General features: G+C 41.2%; 1 long non-coding RNA gene and 1 pseudogene across 1 annotated transcript; both read left to right on the top strand.

Annotated features, from left to right (window-relative positions):
• The first annotated feature begins 2,446 nt into the window (after positions 1-2,446).
• Positions 2,447-4,329, top strand: LOC120684819 (annotated as a pseudogene).
• Positions 4,330-4,817: 488 nt separating this feature from the next.
• Positions 4,818-6,540, top strand: LOC120685655. Its single transcript, XR_005679685.1, has 4 exons — positions 4,818-4,978; positions 5,574-5,887; positions 5,973-6,074; positions 6,222-6,540. It is a non-coding gene; the product is annotated as an uncharacterized LOC120685655 (long non-coding RNA).
• Positions 6,541-7,808: the final 1,268 nt, after the last annotated feature.

Raw genomic sequence — 7,808 nt, 5'->3', positions numbered from 1 at the left:
GGGGCGGGCCGAAAGTGCGCCCATAGGATTGAGCGCCGGAGGTGGAGCCGGCGAGGAGCGCAGAAGAGGATCTAGATGCCGGAGCAGCCATGGTGAGCTCCTCGAGGATCTGGTCGTCGCAGACCTCGACGAAGGTGGGGAATGGGCGCCCACACCGAAGATGGCGTTGAGGCCGCGAACCATTCGTTGAGGCCGCGGATGATGTTGAGAACGAGAGTGCGGTCTTGAACGGTTTCGCCAAGATCGGCGAGGTCGTCGGCCATGTGCTTGAACTGCTTGCAGTAGTCGGTGATGGAGAGATCATCCTGCACGAATGTTCGGAACTTGGCGTTGAGAATGAGGGCACGAGCCTCGCGGTTGCCCAAGAATTGGTCCTCGATGGCGAGCCAAGTGGAGCGAGCGGTGGCGCCGCCGTCGCTGCGTTGCCTTTGTCATCGGAGGGGGCAACCGCCTTGCGCTCCGCAGCAGCGCGGGCTAGGGCATCGCGCGAACGGCCGGCTGTGGCCTCCTGTTCCTGAGCGGCGGTAGCAGCCTCCTGCTCAGCCGCTAGGGCATGGGCGAGAGCGGCCTCGCGGGCTGCCTAGCGAGCGGCGCGCGCCTGATCCTGGTGCTTGCGCTCGGCGGCCGTAGCGGCGGCAACCTGCCAGGGGTGGGCTCTTCGGTGGGGAGAGTGCCGGCCATCGGGCAGCGACGGCGGAGAGCCGGTGCACGATGGGGCGGTGGACGCAGCGCGAGGGGATCGCGTGCGTGGAGCGGCGCTGGCGCCGGCGCGCGCTAGAGAGCGGAAGTGGGATAGGGGAGGGCCCAGTCTCTTGATACCATGAAGGCAATGATAATTGTGTATATTGATTGATGATTAGGGTATACAAGGGTGCACTTATATAGAGCAATCTCAGATAGGGCTTATAGAAACAGAATCCCTTGAGATTGCCTACCCTATCACCTAGGAGGCTTGGATGAGCCGGCCATGGGCCTGGGCGTGACACAGCCCAGGCCAAGTACACGCATAGACAATCTATTTGTCTAACAATTATAAACAAAAGCCAAAGTCAAACATTAAATTATGTAGGCATATACCTCAAAAAACTAGTTTTCTCGTACGGATAATTATATGTAGCAATGTCATGTGTAACATCTAAATCAGGACTTAAAATTCTTATAGAAAATGAAGATGGAACATGCTGAAATGAAACTAGAAATATTGTGTACCGTGAAATATTTGAATATATATAACGTGCATGTTTTGTACAGATGGCAATCAACATGTTATCAGAGCTAAATCCACATGGACTCAATTGGAATATTCATGTGTGGATTTCAAGAATGTGGAATTTACTCTGATCGTGGATGAAAAGGTATGATCTACATTTACACTATAAATATTTCTATACCAACTTTTTTTTTACCCTAACAGAAATTAATTTCATTACAAAATAATGCTATATATGCTGAAATACCAACAGAGGCAATTTCACAACTCAGGAATTATCTAAGTGAAGGGAAAATAGTTGGCATAAAAAAGATTTTTAGTCCACAAGGCCAAAAATATAAATAGAATCTAATGAGTATGCTGTGTCCGTATATTCTCTTCTTTTTTAATTAACAGTATATCTTAACACCAGTAATCCACAACCATCTTTCATAAAATGCTTTTTATATAAAGTGATCAAGATAGGTACAAGAACAAAGGAGAAGTCCATAGCGACAATGACGATGACAGTGACGAAGACACCAAGCCTACTAAAGAGAGCTAAACAGTAAGTACCTTGTTTCTTCCTCTAATTTTCTATTAATTTACTATATCTATACACAGGATGTTATGTCACTTTCATATAGTACTCGCCATAATTTCTACCCATAACAAACACTTAGTACTGACAATCATATTTTAAAATTTTTGTACAGGTATCTGCAATAGAAGAATAAGACGTAACTAACTGTCGATGGACTTTTAATGGTCTAGGCTTTTGTGTGGAAAGCGTCTTATGGAATAAAAGTATGTTATGCAATGACTATAAACAAAAGCCAAGGTCAAACATTAAATTATGTAGGCATATACCTCAAAAAACTAGTTTAGGCATATAACTCAAAAAACTAGTTTTCTCATACGGATAATTATATGTAGCAATGTCACGTATCTTATTTGACTAATTGGTACTAAAATTTGTGCTAATTTATTTTTGTGAAAACATACCAATATTTCCAGGAGTAGTAATCAGACCTGGGGAGATAGTGAAGTGTAACACATGTGAGTTCTTTTGCCATATTTCACAGGTCAGTTTCTTTTTATAAAAGATTTAGTGATGATTTCCCTTTCTTTTTAGTTCCTTGAGAGTGGATCCTGTTTGTTTACTGTTCAAATCTTGGCATTTCATATTATACAACAGATAGCACTACAGGCTGGCAAGGGAAATGAAGACACCAGAATCTTTGTGAAAGTTGATGAAAAAGAATTTTTGATTCACTTTCAGATGACAAATACCCTCACTATAGTACTGATTTGTTTTTTGATAAGGAATTTGAGCTACTACACACCTCAAAAACCTGAAACATCTCCATTATTGGCTACAAATAGAGCAAGCTCGAGAGAGAATATCCTTTCTTTTTCTTCTTTGCATCTTTACCAAAAAGAAGCACTGTATCAATTTTTGTTCCTTTCTTGTCCTCTTTGTCCACATCTGGCTCTTCTACTGAAGAAGGTAAACAAATGGTGCAACTGTTGTAATATAGACTATCTCTGATATTTTTTATGTCCACTTGGCATAAGACACATAATAATTGGTGTTTCAGATGATGAATCTGATGAGGAGGTTCCACTGGCTATTCCACTATACCCCAATGCAGATGGTGTATGCTGTGTTGTACATAACTCTGGTTGTTTGAGTCAAGATGATTTGCTTCGTTCGAGTATATCAGACTGATTCAACTTTCACAATTCATATTTGATTTATGTTGTGATTATTCTCCTTGTTTTTTATCGTGAAAATAATAAATAGCTTATTTGAACCTCCAAGTGGATTCTTGAATAACATACTTGCTTACCATTGCTCACATTCAGATGATACGGGCAAAGAAACTGAAAGTGGTTCAGAGAAGCTTGCTGCACCAAGGCCTGCTGCGACTCGGTACTCTTCGCTAGAGGAGATGAAGGATCCTGTCAAACTGCAAACTAATGTTGGTTGCTCTGACAATGATGAAAATGATGAAAACTACATTGATTCAGAAGACGGTGAATATATTGATGATGAGGTTTGTGTGTGCGTTGAACCATTATGAAGCTACTATTTTCTATTTTTTTTCTTGATCTTGTGTTTCTAGAATATTTATGGACATATTGGTACCTGAAGTGAAGGAAGTACCTACTCCGAACCTCATGCATTTGCACTTAGTTTCTTATGTGTGTGAATCTAAGTTTTCCCTATATTTAAATGTTTGTAGATCTGTTATCCAATTGTGAATTGTGAGACTAATGGTTGACCTAGGAACTTTTGCCTTATTCAGTATTAAAATTGGCACTGTTATCATAGGGGTAAAGTGGAATGATGAGTTCAATGCGCCCTAAGCCCATCATGTGTGCAGTGCATTACATTTTTACCAACACTGGATGCACATTATTCTGATCAAACAACTCTTTTGTGTGACATGATTGATTTTTCAAGATATCAGTGATGAGGATGATAGTGAGACTTCAGATGAAGATGATGGCGCAAACTTTCCAATGGTGTGAGATTGTTCGATATGATCTTCAATTTTGTGATTGCTCTTTATTTTTATGATATACTGTAACTGTATCATTAACCCTTTTTAACATATGCAGAATGCTAAGGACAAGAATAGTGCAACAGAAACACCCTTGAAGACACCTCCAAAGAAGAAGGCCAGGATGATAACTCCATCTAAGGGCAACAATACTGGTATGAAATGTTACTTTTGAAGTTTTGATTGTTAAACTGCTTACCTTACCGTTCCTTTCCATGCCACCAAAATCTCACTTCTAGATGAACTTTCCATTCAGGCAGTGGCACTGGTACAAGAAGTGTCTATGTCCATGTGGCCACCCCTTATCCATCCAAGTACGTGAAGAACCTGCATTGCTCAAAAGGCGTACACCTACAACCAGTGACAAGCCTATGCAGCCCTGCTGCGAATTTTGCAGCAGGTAATTTCTAGGCCCTTTTACTCGAACCTACCACCATTAAGTGTGTTTTGATATATACTTTGACATTGACACATACGCATTATTTCTTCATATTCAGGACCTTCAGCTCCTACATCGCTCTGAAAACTTATTGCAAGGTGAAGAAGCATAAGCGTAGTGCTCACAAGTGAGCTGGAGTATTTTCTGCAGAAGCTAGCCTGGCTTGCGTATCTTGGGCACTTGGCTTAACTAGGGGTGGATGTTAGGTTACTGAATTTTGATGCTGGGCTCCATGTAAGCCTTCTGTCGTGTTGAGTACTGAATGCGATGACAACATCATGTTTTTGGTACTTTGGAACATGGTTCACGCTACTCACGGTCGATCTATGATCATTATCCATTGCAAGCCACTGAGTATTCATCTTATTTCGTTACCTCCATTAGTAACGCTAGATAATTGCTTCAAAAAAAAAGTAACGCTAGATAATAAAAACAGTATTTCTTTTAACAAAACAATAGCTGCTCGCAAAACTGATTCTAGCTCAAATGCCTTTTTTCTGGACATCGCACAAGTCATTATGGTAGAAAAGCGCCCACGTACCAAGCCCATTACGGACCCAAAAAAAATGACGCGAGCCCACTGGGCCAAACCAGAATTCGCAGTCCCAGTCTCCCCAAGACTCGCAGGTCCTACTCCACTCCAAGTGGCCGCGCTCCCCTAAACCCTCTCCTCTCCAGATTCCAGAAGCAGCGGGGGCAGAGAGAAGCCGCCGGGGATTCGGCGGCGTGGTGTCGTCCCTCCTCCACAAGCCATGGATATTGCAAGATGTCAGCACTGGGGTGCGTACCGTATCCTCCGATTTTCCTTCCGTTTTTGTTTTTTTACTCCGATCATGCCTGGTTAAGTTGTTATTAGGGAGAATCGCCCCCCTATCTCGTTGTTTGCTATTTTGTGCTGGTATTGGAGATGCTGGATCCAATCGAGATTAGATATATAATCAAGCAGTCCAACCCTTAGGGTTCTTAGGTGGCTGTTGTACGATTTTTCGTTTATTTTGTTTGTCTTGATTGTTGATTTATTTGTTCTTGACGGATTGGGAAAGGCTGGTTCAGGTTAGTCTACGACCTGTCTGCTACTATGAGGCACTAGTTCTTAAACATGTATTGCTCCTCCAGCAAATTTCCTGGATTTTGCGATTGTGTCGTTCTGTTTCATAAAATTGTTGGTTAGGTGATATTTTCCTCAGTCAGTCCTGGAAAATGGTAAATCTGACTCTCCCTGAGTGACAAAGTTGAGATAAGTGATAAGTCTAGTAACATCTAAATCAGGACTTAAAATTCTTATAGAAAATGAAGATGGGACATGAGGAAATGAAACTAGAAGTATTGTGTACCGTGAAATATTTGAATATTATAATATGCATGTCTTGTACAGATGGCAATCAACATGTTATCAGAGCTAAATCCACATGGACTCAATTGGAATATTCATGTGTGGATATTAAGAATGTGGAAGTTACTCTGATCGTGGATGAAAAGGTGTGATCTACATTTACACTATAAATATTTCTATACCAACTCTTTTTTACCCTAACACAAATTAATTTTATCACAAAATAATGCTATACATGCTGAAGTACCACCAGAGGCAATTTCACAACTCAAGAATCATCTAAGTGAAGGGAAAATAGTTGACAATTTTTAGCCCACAAGGCCAAAAATATAAATAGAATCTAATGAGTATGCAGTGTAAGTATATTCTCTCCTTTTCTTAACAATATATCTTAACACCAGTAATCCACAACCATCTTTTATAAATGCTTTTTATATAAAGTGATCAAGACAGGTACAAAAATAAAAGTGAAGTCCATAGCGACAATGACAACGAGTCAACGACAGTGATGAAGACACCAAGCCTACTAAAGAGAGCTAATCAGTAAGTACTTTGTTCCTTACTCCAATTTTCTATTAATTTACTATATCTATATACAGGCTGTTATGTCGCTTTCATATAGTACTCGCCATAATTTCTACCCATAACAAACACTTAGTACTGACAATCATATTTTAAAATTTTGTGCAGGTAACTGCAATAGAAGAATAAGACGTAACTAACTGTTGATGGACTTTTAATGGTCTACGCTTTTGTGAAGGGAGAAGAGCATTTTGCCGGGTGGGGAAGCAAAAGATGCAAGAGAGCCTTTGACACTTACTGTGATGGCTCAGCGTATGTAATTATTAGTACTGCTATCACTATGAAATGCAGCGTATGTAATTATCTGACGTCAGCACCTTGTCACGATCTGATTTCCGCTTAGTGATGGGAAGGCAAGATGCTGTTCTCCTATAGTCTTCCCCGAAGTGTGTTGCCCCGCATAGTATGTCCTGTTTGACAAAAAAGCAGAGCAACTTGTTGGAAATCCTGTTGATAAATTACTCAATATCTATGACAAAAATTTCATTCCTGCTGAGATAACGGAATTGACGAGTACTTTGCGCGCGCCTTGTCTCACCCGCACATATTTATAGTGGAACAAGTAATCTGCAGAAGCATTATTTAGTATTCTAATGTTCGTTTGAAAAAAAAAGTCTTCTAATAGGAATCTAATTACACATGGCTTTTTAATGTTGGTAGGAAGTTGTAATCCTGATCAAAGGATGTAACAGAAAACACATGGCTTTCTGCTATTGCCCTTGAGTTCTATGCCGCTACCTGCTTCAGCACTGCAACCAATCAGCTCCAATGGCACCCTTGCTGTAAATAGGTCCCTAGCTGCAGAGCCTGGTCGTGTGGCTTGTAAGAAGGATATCGCCTATCTGAAAAGAAGAGCACAATAGAGAAGGAAATTTCGTTACTCGCAAGCATGGGAAGCCATATAAGGGAAGCTGAAGCAAGGGTTTGGAGCACCGATATATTCGGATTCTGGATTTGGATCAAACAGGTGTTTGTCACAGTTTGAAGCATAATGCTGTAGCCATATTAAAAGAAAATATGGTCTGATTATAGCATGAAAAGTAGGAGGGCATGGGTTGGACCTGAACAAAAGTAATTTGAGGAAGAACAGAGTTGGGAAGAACAAACCTCGATGCGCATGACCTCAATTTGATCATGGGTTAGAGCAAGAACCAATACTGGGCATGCAACCAATCCATAATCAACCTGCTGCGAAATTTCAGAACAGAACCTTTAGTATATAATTCTTGTATGCTTGATGTGAGTATATAGATATGCTGCCCCCAAACAGTTCTATTAACAGAAATTGCACACTATACATATATATGTGTATATCTATTCTGATTAAATAATTTTTAAGAAAGGGCACGCTGTACAGAGAAAAACACAAGAGTTGAATTAACTTTTGGTAAGGTTATAGTGCCAGGCAACGACAGACGGGGTGTTGCTAAAAATACTCAGGAGAGAAGCCTATCTGCTGTGTGCGAAAAAGTACTCCACGGATGTCTGGCTCCAAGAACAACCACCGGAGTTCACACTGCTAGAAAAATCCACACTAGTACCAGGTAGGAACCTCTGGTTAGTACCGGTCGCTCACCCGGTACCCATCCATCGGTACTAAATACACAAGCAGAGAGTGTCTGTACCGGTCAATAACACCGACCGTACAAACTCCTCCCCCACCGTATCACCCGTAGCTCCCCCCCTTTTTTCTCA

This window comes from Panicum virgatum, chromosome 8N, assembly GCF_016808335.1.
Source record: "Panicum virgatum strain AP13 chromosome 8N, P.virgatum_v5, whole genome shotgun sequence".
Taxonomy (NCBI): domain Eukaryota; kingdom Viridiplantae; phylum Streptophyta; class Magnoliopsida; order Poales; family Poaceae; genus Panicum; species Panicum virgatum.
This window is presented reverse-complemented; position numbering and strand designations above follow the sequence as displayed.